The sequence below is a fragment of the Canis lupus genome, chromosome 33 (assembly GCF_011100685.1).
Source record: "Canis lupus familiaris isolate Mischka breed German Shepherd chromosome 33, alternate assembly UU_Cfam_GSD_1.0, whole genome shotgun sequence".
NCBI classification, from domain to species: Eukaryota; Metazoa; Chordata; class Mammalia; order Carnivora; family Canidae; genus Canis; species Canis lupus.
The window spans coordinates 21,252,116-21,266,539 of record NC_049254.1 but is presented as its reverse complement, the minus strand read 5'-3'; positions in this window follow the sequence as shown (position 1 = coordinate 21,266,539).

The following is a 14,424-nucleotide window of genomic DNA, read 5'->3' as shown; positions in this document are numbered from 1 at the left end:
ATACACATAGATACATACACATGCATATGTATAGACATATACATATATTCAGAGTTTTTACATATATACACATATAGAGAGTTGTATCATCTGCTAGCCTGGGTAAGTATCCTGCGATACTACCCTTCACATTTATTTTACAATTTATTTCTGGATTTCTAGGGACATCTTGTAAATTGAATATTTTTCACAGACATCCTGGTTTTTCATCTTCATAATGTAAGAAAACTTATATATATACATTGAATAAAACTCAACAGTTATTAAAAATGAATTGACAGTGATCAGTGCCCGACATATTGTCCTAGCATATTCTTATTCTTCTACTTCAGATTAAATGATGTGAGTTGAGACTGTCATAATCTTGTTGACTTGTTTAATTTGAAAAGCACAGTTGTCATTGAATTGATATGAGTGAATCGATGGCTAATCAGTTTAAGTAGCAATCATTACTGAACATATTTATGGGAACTTAATTACTGTACAGTAGCACCATGTCAAGTGTGAAAAAGCATTAAAATATACTAGAATGTGTCAACAGGCAATGTCAGAAAGTGCAATGGACTATGAACCCATTAAACTTTTATATTTTTATGCACTTTACTTGGACAAATCATCAAATCTTAGTGATAACTTGCAAAATATGTAAATAAGTAATATTGCACTTCCAAGCAACCCATGACACATTCTTGGCCTATTTGTACATTCACTGTATTTAACACAACTTGCCATCAGCATTGCTATTGTTGAGTACAGATTCCGGAGTATTTCATCTAAAATTCTGGTGATGATCTAGGCAGGTGGTGAAAACTGTACCTATTTAAGCAATTCCATCTACATCAATCTTACTTCTTTCAATATTTTATACTCTATAATCTAGTTTATTTTATTGGACAAGCTTGCCTTAGAAAATAGGAGCAACACACATGAGACAATGGAAAGACACATGTTCATACAAAGGTTCAGACCTCTTTAGAGGGTTCAGCATGGCTGGGAAAGATTGGATCTGAGTTAGAAGCTGAGCATTGGTCTGTGAGCAATGAGGAGGAGAAGAAAGTGCCTGTAGTAAAGATTATGAGAATAATACAAGGAGAAATATCCCTACTTCAGATTTCTGAAATGATTTTAGAATCAGAAAGCATAGTCATGGTACGAAGATGACACTTATTTAGAGATGTTTTTACAGCTTTCAGTTCTCTCTCTCTCTCTCTCTCTCATCTTACATGCAGACAGACACACATACCCCAAACACTGTGAACATACACACACTCCCAGGCTTACCCACGTACAGAAAAGTACACATCCTCTTCCTTTGTAATTAGAGACCAGAAAAAAAAAAAACCCTCATTGCTACTCTTATCTTTTCACTGCCCCTTTCCCTAGAGTCTTTGGTTGACCTTTTATTAAAAACTCCATTCCAAAAGCCAGATCCATCAGTTAGGAGAGAAAATATTCTTCAATCAAATGGAGTCTTTGTCTCCTATTTTGAATCAAAGGTGAAACAGGAAATAAAAGCAATGTGTTTCTTGAAATCATATTTTTATCTTATAGTCTTGAAAGCTTATTGACAAGAACACTTGTGTCTTGAGGGCTTTTATTTTGCATCCATTCTCTCATAGTTTCTATAAGCGGTATATTTCTATCTATTTCCACCCTAATTAAAACAGTGCTTAGAAAATAGGAGGAGGAGTATGGAAAAGGTAAGGAAAGTTCATTTTAATCAGAAAATAAATTTTTAAAAGAGAAACAAATTGGCTTGGCAAGAGAGGCAAAAATTAAAACACACGGTTATTGGGAAAACCAAAAGGAAAGAAAATAAGGTATATAGGTTTTGGCCAAAAGCTTAGGAAAACTCTGACTGATGCAGGACAAATCTGACTGTACATGTCTCAGCTGCTCCTATGTTCTCTTAAAGGTTTCATATCTTTTTTTATTTCTCTAAAGTAAAAGAACAACCTCTTGATGAATTGATTGCTGGGACAATTGCACATGTAATACAAAAATGCTTCTTTCCCAAGTTTAAGTACTATAGGGCTATGAAGATGTAAATGTTGGGGATTACAGGCTCACAGTCAAAATTAAATCCCCCCCAGACTCCTGAAAAATGGAAATTTACCACATCTGATCTGTACACATAGTTTTTGAGAAAAGATATACAATCCTGTGTCTTTATGCTCACAGGATTGAGCATATCTATAACCTAAGAGTTTAGCTTATCGTGTATTTCCCCTTAGCTCAAACAGGTCCAAGATTCAGGCTTATAGTAACACTGTAGGGACAAGGATGTATTAGTCAGTTCTACTAATGTACTTACACACACACACACACACAGGAAGGAATGGTGAGAGAGTGCAATCACAAGCTAGCAGTGTTCAGAGTCTTAACTTTTAGAGGTACTGGACAAACACAAAGCTTTCTTCAAAATTTTCTTCCATCAAAAATATATGTAACAATATCCATATGAATATTAGTGTTGAAATACGTGATCAGATAGGTGAAGAAAAAAGAAAAGCATTCTGCTAAGTTCAAAGAAAATGTGTTCCTGAGATTGAAGGTATAATAAGTAACACGTCTTCTAATATTTTTGCACTGACAAAGTGAAGAGAGGATCTGAAGTAGCTGGATATTGAAAGTTGTCGATGAAAAAGCTCTGAATTGTCCATGCTAACTCTCTAATGAATCAGATTCCCTTGCAAATCGTTCTTTTCTTTCTTCCACTTTACCCTAAAGATCTGATTCTTGTGTTTTGTCCATTTAATAAGATAAGCATCTCATTCAAAGGGAAACAAGCTGACCTTAAAAATTTCAGGCTTATTGGAATCAATCTCCACTGAAAGGAGCTACTGCTGTCTCTGGGATCAAAAGTAGAACATGAAATCCATACTGGCTCATTAAAATCCTAGACTTCTTCAGGCCCATCTGTAATGATGACAAGTAGTAATCAATGTGATTGCAATGTGTACTTAATGTTTTCCTATATCAACACATGCATACATGTAGCATGGTTTAGAGAGGTTGGAAGTATTTCAAGATTGCTTTGCTCTCAAAATTTTAGACTGTGTCATAGTTTCTATTACACACATAATTGAAACAGGTGATGATCTAGGTAGGAGAGGAGAAGCTGCTATTGTGACTTTTTCCCCATTGTGAGCTTTTTGGGTTTCAGCAGCCCAACACTCTCAGGCCCCAATGTGATACCCAAAGATACTAAACATAAGCCAAACCACTATCTCGTGCTAACACCCAGAGATGATACACCAGCAAATGTTTCCTCTGGGAAGCCTCTGAGGATCCCAATTACTCTGAATCAAGAGAGAAGTCAGTCAGGCTTGAAGTAAGGGGCTTGCATTTAAAATCAGCAGAGAGGGAAAAATGTGATGAACAGATGAAGTTTCTTGGCTTGTCAGAGCTGCTGAAAACTATTACTGTCAAACTTACCACCTCCTTTCTACCTATCTTTCTTTACGGTATTGATAGGAAATGCGATCAGATCCATTCTTCTTCATCTTCCTGCAGGAGCGTGGGGTTGTTTATTGACAGTCTCTAAATTTCAACCTGAGATGTTATTTTTCAGGCCAGACTTCTGGAGAAGCCCCTATGTCCCTCCTTATTCAGAATTAAAACCCAGAAGGTAGTTTCCGGGGAAAATTTAAAAAAAAAAAAAGAAAAAAAAAAAAAAAAAAAAAAGGAATGTCTACAGCCCTGTTTGCTGCCAAGGTACTTAATGAAAGATTGCAGGCACCACATCCTCTTTAATTGAATTTCAGCTTGTTTCACACATGGGAGTCCAGTTGTCACAAGGGAATTCTAAACGAACACATTGTCCTTCATGGCTATGGAGGCCAGTGTAGTGGAGGATGAGAAGAGCATTATTCACAGAGATTGTCCAGGCCTCCTTAGAAGGGGTCAGACGGCTGCAGTCCTTGAGCAGTGAGACACTGGAGCTGTGCTTCCAGGATGAGATCCTAGCCCGCCAAATGTTATTCATTCTTTAAACACAAGGCCCTCACTCCTAGTGGCTATAGTAAGAAAGCGTATGGACATTCTGAATAAGTAATTTTTTCCCCTGGCTTCTAAAACCAGCTGTCCGTCAGTATCTTTAACATATTTAGATATCTTTGATCAAGTAACTATTATAGACTGTTTTTATTTTTAATAATTAAAAATTGTTATATAAAGCACATAACATGGAATTTGCCATTGTACCCATTTTTGAAAGGTACAGCTCAGTAATGTTAAATATGTTCACACTGCTGTATAACAGATCTCTAGAACTTTCTTTGTCTACCAAAATTGAGGCTCTGTACCTATTGAACAACTTCCCACATCCCTCTGCCTCCAGTCCCTGGCAACAACTATTATATTTTGTACGAGTTTGATTATTTTTAGTACCTCAGGTAAGTTGAATCATGTATTTGTCCATGTGTTGTGTTTTTATTCAAGTAGTTCATATATAGTTAACACTGGCTTGGCATTAATTCCATGAAAATTGAGTTATACGGTCCTTGCAACTATAATAAGTCCTAATAGTCCTAATAGTCCTATAATAAGTTCCAGCCTTCATGAAACTCACAGTCTAGTGGGGCAAACTAATATTTGAATAGTCACTACAGTGCAGTGTAAAGTATAACGTAACAGTGACGCGCACATATAATCATAGCACTTCAGTTAATAATCTTAATTGTTTTTGCCAAGATACTTTCCACGATGACTCCAGATCAGAAAATTTTTCTTGCATTTTAATATTCTCACCACAGGTCTTATTCCCTGAAAACTAAGATCATATTAATATCTTTCTATTGAAAGTCCAAGACTGCTTTTAATTTTCTACCCCTTATGTATTGATCGATAGTCATAAGTATTTTTCATTTTTTAGTGTTGGAGAATCACAGTGAAAAGCACTCCTCCCCCCACCCCCATTCTACTTTCTCTATCAACTCTGCAGTTCTCTATTCTGGCTGATGTTGTATGAGCACTTTTCTTCATTCTCTTAAGATTTTGTGTCTTCAGCCAAGCATTCTTCTCCACTCTTTTTGAGAAGTACTGTATAGTTTCTAGAAATCCCTCTTTTTAGTATTAAAAGTTGCTTCTTGACATTTTTTTTTCCTTTGAAACACCCATAGGCTCATCTTCACTTTGAAGAGCTCCATTCAAAAAATCTCTTCCAAAATACTAACCTTTAAATGTAGATGGAGATCCATGTGTACTCATAATTGGTACTCAGATTTTTAAATCATAGAATTGAGAATCTTGAAGGGACGTTCAATATTATTGGCAGCAATGCTCTTATTTTGAAAATGAGGACAATGGAGCTTAGACATAGGAAATGACTTGCCCAAGGTCAAAGTCTCTAAAGATATATTCCAGGTTTCTTCTGGATCAACCATTTGTTCCCACTTGTATCAACAGAGTGGGTAGCAAATGGTGGATTTGATGAGTCTTGGGAGGCATAGCATCACCCCTTGTGTAAGTGCTCTGGGAAAATAATAAACCTCTCAATCAGCCTTGGCAACGTACATAAAGACAGTTCTATAAGTGATTGTGCTCATATCTTCCTCCTAAGGTCTGTGATAAGATGCCTGAATTTATTAGTGCCAATAAATCCTCTTTAATAAAATGTGGCTCGTGGGAAGTAGCTGCTTTTTCAATCGCTATGAGAAGAGACATATAATAGCTTTATTTTAGGTAATACAGATTTTTTTTTCCTATTGTCTGTATCATGTCCTTCCTCTAAAACACTCTGAATCTCCTTTACCCATTCATTCATCATTCCACAAGAGATCATTGAGCTCCTAATGCATTTCTGCCATTTCATTTGGCATTGGGCATAAAACAGTGAATAAGATAGACTTGGTCTCTGCCTTTATGTCTCTGCTTTCAGAACTGTCTAGCAAAATTATTTGTGTTTTCAACCTGTATTGTTTCATCTAGGAAGCCTTAGGGATTCCTTGTTTTTGTTTTTGTTTTTTAAATAAATGTGACGGTAGAGGAGTATTCCTCAAGCTTTTTTACTGTGTCCATGTATAATTAGGCCAACACATGTAAGAAAAGCAATGTGACAGAGACCTGCTAAGGCTCTGAAATGATAAATTCCTTGTCCATTGCCTGAGACTGCATATTAAGCCAAAGTTCTCAGCTCTAGAAATTATCAGTGTAATTATAAGGGTCAATTGTTTGTTTGTTTTCTTCCAGACCTGTTCATTTGTGGGGTGCTTGTACATTTAGTAATCCATAACCTAGTTACTTGGGCTGTAGGTAGTAACATGTCTATCTAGTTAAACACTATGTATCCTTAGTGCCTAAAACAGTGCCTGGAACATAGTAAATATTTGACAAATATTGTTGAATAAGTGAAATGAGCTTCAGAAAAGTGCTGGTTGTATGCGGGCTGGTCATTTTTCTTTCTCGCTCCTAGAACTGCCATTAACCTGAAAAGCTGTAGGTAATTTGTACTAATTTGCATGAACCTTGCTGTAGTTATAGTCTTGTTAAGGGAAAATTATTTTCTAGGGTTTTTTTTTTTCCTACAATATTCAATAATGTTTCTTCCACATCTTGCTGCTTCCTTTCCTCAACCTCTTTTCCTAGAGGTGGTTGCCATCCTAGAAGCCTGGATGGGTGCCCCAATTGAGCGAGACCACCTCAAGGCATCTCAGGAAGACATGCCTTCAGGCAGGGGTTGAAATTAGCAAGAGGGGGTAGGGCTTTCCTAGTATAGCAATGACCCACAATCTAGTACATATTCCCACTTTGTGTTTTATTTTTTTGCCTGGGTGATGGACTAGTTTAGAAAAGATATGAGGCAGTGAATTTTAAAAAAATGCATTGAATTAATTTTTTTTTTCATTTAGTAATTACTGCACTGCAGCAAACAGAGCTGGGTCTGAGTGAACGCTGACATCTAATTTTCAGGTTTTGAATTACTTAGTGAAAAGCAGGTCTCTCTGTTTTCATCTACTAACTTTTCACTGTGAGGTAATTATGCAGAACAGAGTACGGTTCTGGGCAATGTTTAACATAGGTAGGTCATAACTAGACAGAAAATGGACACTTGCTTTTAGAATAGGAATAATTAAAGGCTCATAATTTTGGAAGATCAGTGATGATGTCATTTAATAGACACACACTTGCAAGGAATTGCATGCTTGTAAGGCATATGTTTTTCAACTTTAAATCATTCATAAACTGTCAACGTAATTTGGAAACAAAGCTTATTTTTCCCCTTCATCCTATTGTTGGTGGTGCATTTCTATGTCCAAGAGAAAGATTGCGGTTTATGCCATTCTATCGATTTTGTTTATTTGTAAATGTATATAGAGATATATTTCAATTGATTATTCCTCAGGAACCAAATGAACCAAGAAATTGGGAAAATGAGAATCTAAATGGAAAATGGCATGGAATCGTGGATTTGGAATTTTAGGGGTATAAAGAAGTTTAAAGCTCATATCTTAACTCCTCTTTTATACAAACTACACATTGCAAGAGTTCAGCAAACTTCACAGTATGAGGAAACAGTTTTCATGATACTACTACCAGCCATAGTTCAAGGGTCTTCAAGGTGACTCTCATTTCAAATCAGCTGTCTACAAGTTCAGGGGTTCCCATGACCAACCTCAAATTTGTTAACTTGCTAGAATGACTCACAGAACTCAAGGAGGTGTTATATTTATGATTACAGTGTTATTGTTATTATAATGCAAGAATATAAGCTACAACCACCCAAAGGAAGAGAGGCATGGGGAGTAATCTGGGAGGTTTCAAAACATGAAGTTTTCATCATCTACATTACCCTCCCAGCACAGCATCAATGTATAGCAATACATGGAGTACTTCCCACCAGGGATGTTCACTTGAGTTCACTTGAGTCCAGAGTTTTTATTAAGGTTTTATTGCATAGCATGGTTAATTAAATTATTGCACTCTGTCTGTAGTCTCCCAACCCCACCTTCTGAGCACCAACCATTTAATCACATGGTTGGCCTTGCTGGAGTGGCAGCCTTCATCCTGAGTCATCTTCTTAGCTATAAACTATCTAGGAACCCACATGAGTCACCTCGCTAGCATGAACTCTCAGGTGTGGTTGAGAGGCCCACCATTAATAACAAAACAAACATATCATTCAAAAAATTCCATGGGTTTAGAGGTTGCCCTCCCCACACCCCAGGGGCTATGACAATGGCTGAATCTTGCTTTAGGTGAAGACAAATACCTTACCACAAATGTACACATCCCAGATCACTGTTTGGATTTAAGGAAGTTCAAATTCATTAGAGAAAAGAACTGAGTATCATGGAGAGATCTCCTGGCTCCTTGTCCAGAATTTTCTTCCCTACTACTCAAAATGTTTAGTAGAATATGAAATCTACTCTATAGCAGCTTTTGCAGGAAAATATCTTGAAAAAATGCTAATTATATAAGGCAATGGAGGGGGGATTATTGATTTTAGACTGGAAGGTTTAATTTGCATACTGTGACCTCCAAGTGAGAAAGGGAGCCTAATAAATCAAGACAAATCTGTTAGTAAAGAGAAAGGAGTGAAGAATGGAAAGAAGGTTCTATAGAAGGTAGCTGGCTTTCTGCTCTGGGACTCAAGAGGAACGAATGAGGATAGCATTATTTGGGTAAAGGTTAGAAAAGGGTGGTTGCGGAAATTGGGGAAGACCATTGCTTTAATGAAACTAGGGGGATTTTGAGCAAGTGCAGTTAAAGATGAAACTAAAGAGTAATATACAGTCTGTTTATTTAATTATTAAGAAAAGAATCTACAAATACACTAGAGTTGAGTAACTGGATAGAAGACCTCAGAATTAAAGAATAGATCCATAAGAGCCCTCTTCATCTTCTGTTTTCATCCATTTAATGCAGACAGTGGATACAGTGTAAAAATACTTGCATGATCTTAGGACCTCTTCTTTCTTATTCATGAGTTGGTTACTGTAAAAGCATGTATATCACATGCTAAATTTTGTGTAAGAAAAGGAAAATAATAAAATATGCATGTACCTGTTTACTTTTACAAGGGAAGTATAGTAGATATAAACCAAATAACTAAAGGTCTTGTTTATACCTAAAAGGCATTGGCAGGGGAAACAAAGCAGAAGGGGTAGAGAAGAATGTGAAGCCTTTCTGAATATATTTCTTTTGGTACAATTTGGACTTTGAAAGTTTTTTGGTGTTCTTTATATTCAAAATGTTAGAATAGGGAGAAAAAAACAATAACTGGCAACAGTCAGAAATAAACAATCCCAGTTGCCTTTTGAATAAAGAGCATAGTCATACTTAAAGGAAAAAAAAAACTAAGAACTAATCCAAATATTTTAATATAATTATTAAGATATAACTTACATTCAATAAAGTTCCCAAGTTTTAAGTGTCCGCAACTGTCTTTCTGTCTTTGGATCACAGTACCCTGACTGCATGCCCTCAATCTAGTGGGGAAAACTGCAAACAAATCTTAAACTCTTATTTATCCTTTTATTTGTTTGGTTTTGGTTGTGGTGTGGGCATAGAAATTTTGAAAGTACTTTGTGTGCATTATAGGACTGAACAAAGGAGGAAATGTGGTGATGTTGGGGAAGCCAGAGAATTCAGAATACGGAATGAGGAAAGGCAAAGAAGAACTTTGCAGAGTTAGATTGGAATCGGAGATAAAGATTTCCTGTGTTCATTGAAAGTGCAAGAAGCAATGACTCCTCAAGAATCGCAAGCATACTTAAAGCCCAGATATTTGTTTTTGAATGTAATTGTCCACTTAAAAGGAGCCAGGGCTAATGAAAGATAGAGTTGAGTCCAGGACCAGGGCGGGGAAGGTACAAGAAGAACACATATCATTTTATTGTTTAGGAGGTGCTAAAAAAAGAAAAAGAAAAAAAAAAACATGTTAAAAGGACAGAGAAGCCAGCTTAAAGGGACTTCTGTTGTATGCATCTGGGGCAATTTCAATATTAGGAAGCATAATGAATTATAACATACTGATTAAAATAAGAATCTATAGGGAGGAAAGGAAAGCTCTTCCTAACTGATGCCAATTGATCAATGTGGAGAGAATAGTGAATCAGGGAAAACACTATTTGCAACAATCACAGAAAAAAATTGTCTTAGGCAAGAATTATCAATGGATACTAAATTTAGGGGGGAAAAGTTGGTGAGAAACAGAAGATTTACATAATCCCAAACTGTTTCCCCATAGATTGCTTTTTAGTTGCAAGGGGAAAAATAGTTCTTATACAGTGCAGAAATTGGACAACACTTTGACCTCGTAATCAAAATTAACATCACCAATGAGAGGCAGATGGATAAGGTAGCTTCAGATAGGATACCTAAAAAGGACACATCCCTTATATAATACTCCAACTGGGCATATATTACCCAAAATGAAATTAAGGGGAAATATTAGATGTGACAACTAAATGTAATAAATAACCATGAACTGCTGGATCTTCACTGAAGGAGAAAAATGCTATAAAGGGCATAACTGAGTCATTTAATAAAATTGGGATATAGGCTATAGATTAGATAAGTATTGTATTATTGTTAAATTTTGTCAATTTAAAATACACATATATATATTTATGTACATATATATTACAACATGCATATATATGTCAACATTAAATTACTTAATTTAATGAGAAAGAGAACAAAAGTTGCAAAGTAGTACAAACTGGTAAAACTGGGAAAAGACATACAGACACTCTGCTAATTTTGCAAACTTCTATAAGTTTGAAATTATTTTTAAAATAAGATTTGATTTGCTTTTAAAATATTTTATTTATTTATTTGAGAAAGACAGGGAGAACAAGTGAGAGAGAGTGTGTGTAAGTGAGGGGAGGAGCAGAGGGAGAGGGAGAATAGACTCCCTACTGACCAGGTAGCCCAATGAGGGGCTGGATCCCAGGACCCTGAGATAATGACCCAAGCCAAAGGCAAATGCTTAATAGACTGAGCCACCCAGGTGCCCCTAAAATAAAATTTTAGAAAGGAATAGAAAGGCTAAATTTCCAAGGAATGAGCCCCTAAATTCTTGGCTCTGGCAAAGTAGGAAGGAAGTTTCTTATTTCATTACTGTAAGATCCCTTTTTGAATAAATCCCTTTAATTTTTTTTTCCTTTTCAGATCAGACCAGCTGCCTTTCATGAATCTTATCTCTTAATTTGTTCTTTCCTTCTAGTATAGTGTTCCCATGGGTAATGCATGCGCTTCTTCTTTTGCTTCCCTTGCATTGTTATAATCCAAGGGAGGCTCCCACAAGAGCACAAGTGGGCATATGCACAAATGCCTCAAGAAGACTTGCGCAGGTTCCCAGGTCATTCCTTCCACCAGGGACCCTTTTCTCTTTCAGTTCCAAATCCAACTTTTCACTCAAGGTAAGCAACCAGATGGCTCTTTCAGCCTCCAACAGGTCCATGTAATATGAACTTACTTTATATCTTGTATAGCTGTTGAGAATTAACAATCCTGCCTGGCCAAATTACGTATCACCTCACATTTGTGATGCTGCCAGCAGCTACGAGAACTTTACGGACATGATTTCATTTACTCTCCTGTGGTCTTTGAGCAGTAGGTAAGGAACAAGTATCACATGCCCCGTCCTTCAGAAGAAAGAAAGGATGCCCAGATCGATTATGTACACTATTCATAGGCCCAGCAAAGCCTTCTTTTTAGAAAAGAAACATGTTTCCTGTTTGACAACAGTGTTTTGCTTTGGAAAATCCTTTTGAAGTTATATGATAAAATAAAAATTAAAAGGAAACAAACATATTATTATAATGCTTTCAATTCAGGTCACTATGGATGGAATATCCTTATAGTATGTATCAGAGTCTTCATTTGTATACATGTGTTCATATGACCTCCAGGATGTGATGCTGTGTGTGTGTCATTCTAGCAGTATCCTTTTTACACGAATATTATGTTCCTCCCTATTATACTAGAGATCAAAGGGACAGTGGGAATGCAATGTAGAGAGGGGGTCCATCAGCATGTTTAGCAATAACAAATTATGTTTTTCTATGTACATCATTGGAGATCCTGAGCATTGTTAACTCAATTTTTTGATTCTTCTTTTTATTCATGACTTATTAATAGTGTTGATTTTCTGTCTGCCCTCTTGACTTCACTTCCTTCCTTCACCCCTTCTCCAGCTTGATCCAGCTGCCACACAGTTTTCTTCTAAAACCCTTTGAGCGTTGTTTGAGCCTCTTATCTTCCTGAGTTTTCCTCTGTATCTGCCTTTCTTCCTTCAGACTTAAGACTGAATATTTGAATCTGACCCGCAGGTCTAGTCTTTCTTCCTCAACTAACAGCTACTACATAAAACAAGGATGATGTGATCTCAGAGTGACTTCAGGGTTTTTTCCAAGTTGTTTAGAGTGGTTATTTTAACAGGGCTTTAACAGGTGGTCCTTAAACAGTTTTCCCCTGTAGTATATATTGTGAATTCATTTCTTATTTTGTGGTTCACAATTTTTTTTGTGGTTCACAATTTTTACATTGAAATGTACTAAAGAAGTGATTATGAGATAGTTGTTAATCGTGCTTAAAAGCTAATTTCCCTTTCATGCTGAGCATAGCCACCAGGTGAATGCTGAAGTTTTGGTAGGCAGAAATAACTGAAACAGGTTTTGGTACAATGTCCCCCTTAACTTTACTTCACAGAGGGGCTCCTGGGTAGTTCAGTCAGTTAGGCATCTGCCTTTGGTTAAGGTCATGATCCCAGGGTCCTGGGATTGAACCCATATTAGGCTCCCTGCTCAGGGGGAGTCTGCTTCTCTCTCTGCCCCTCCACAGACTCTCTCTCAAATAAATAAATAAATAAATAAATAAATAAATAAATAAATAAATAACATCTTTAAACAAAACAAAACTTTACTCCACATACAGCCAACCTCATACAACAGTAATTCAAGGAAATTATTGATCTTTCAGTGCTAGACAAACTAATTGTGTCAAACAGTTTGTTACTTTATTTGACAAATATTTATTGAGCACTAAAATTAAGAGGTGTTGTTTTAGCTAGAAACTAGATGTGAAGGATACAGTGGTTAATGAAACACTGCTCTTAAGAAGCTTGGATCTCATAAGAAAAGACAAATAATATACTGAACAGACAATGAATAGGGCAGCTTCGGGTAGTAATAAATCCTATGAAGAAAAACAATGTGAACAGGGTAATTTTGCATGAGAAAGTAAGGGACTATGGGGCTAAAAGGGGAGTATTAGATTCGGTATTCAAGGAAGATCTCTCAGAGAAAGTACTCTCTGAATCAAGACTTGGATAATACGGGGACTGCCATGGAGTATAGAGATACAAAAGTCCTGAAACTGAAAAGAAGTTGGTTCATTTCAGGAACAGAAAGTAAGTCAGGGTACCAAAGGCAGCGATGAGAGACAGGTGCAAGATAATGTCAGAAAGGTTGATAGGGCCAGTGGGTGTAAGATATGGTAGACTGACATGAGCACTCCTGCCATTTGTGATTTCATGCTTATTTTGCAACTATGACAAGCAGATACATTGGAAGAAAGTAAGTAATTGTATAAGAGGGGATGAGGCAAAGTAAGATATTGACCTAAGAACATAGCTGTGCTATTTAGTCTTGGGGCAACATGAATTTTTACTCAGGCCCTTTAGCTGAAACCTCTAAAAGCTGAAAGTAGCTGAAAGCCACTAAAAGAGGAATTGTGGGATTATTTGGGGGAAAGTTCAGACTGTGTTTGAAGATGTTGTATCACCACTTCCAGCTCTTGATGGCCTTTCAAAAGGCTAAGGTCCAACAGACTACCATACCCTTCCTCCCAAGGAGCATACACTGGTAGTGGGTAGCCTCCAATTTTACACAAAGACCAGAAAATGGATCTGTTCTCCTTTTTTAAATTGGCATAGAATGAATTTTCCTGAGTGTAAAAACAGTTTACTTAAATAAAATTCCATTCACCAAGCTTTTGGAGGGGAGCAGTGGTAGAGTGTTGGAAAGGAAAAATTCTTCTTCTATCCTTCAAGTTCTCCCAGCAGGACTAAGAGTTCAATTTATATGAGGCAGATTAACAGGAAAAAAACAAACAAACAAAAAAAAAAAAAAAAACGTGTTATTACATGCTCTCTCAGTATACCAAAATAAATTAAATTAAATTATTTTAAATTAAAATAATCAGTATGCCAAATTGGCACCTTTGAAATGGTGGACCTTGGCCCCTACAGTAGTGATAATCCCAAATAGCAACTAATGAGCAATTTCATCTGTATTTGATTCCTAACTGTATTATACTGATTTGACATCAAGCTTTACCCCATCATCATCTAGTAGCTGTATCACTACTAGCTGTGTCACTTTACCTCCCCAAGTCTCATTTTCCTCTTCTGTATAACTAGAGGAATAACAGTACTTACCTGATAGGATTGTTGTGAGAATTATAGTAAGTGAG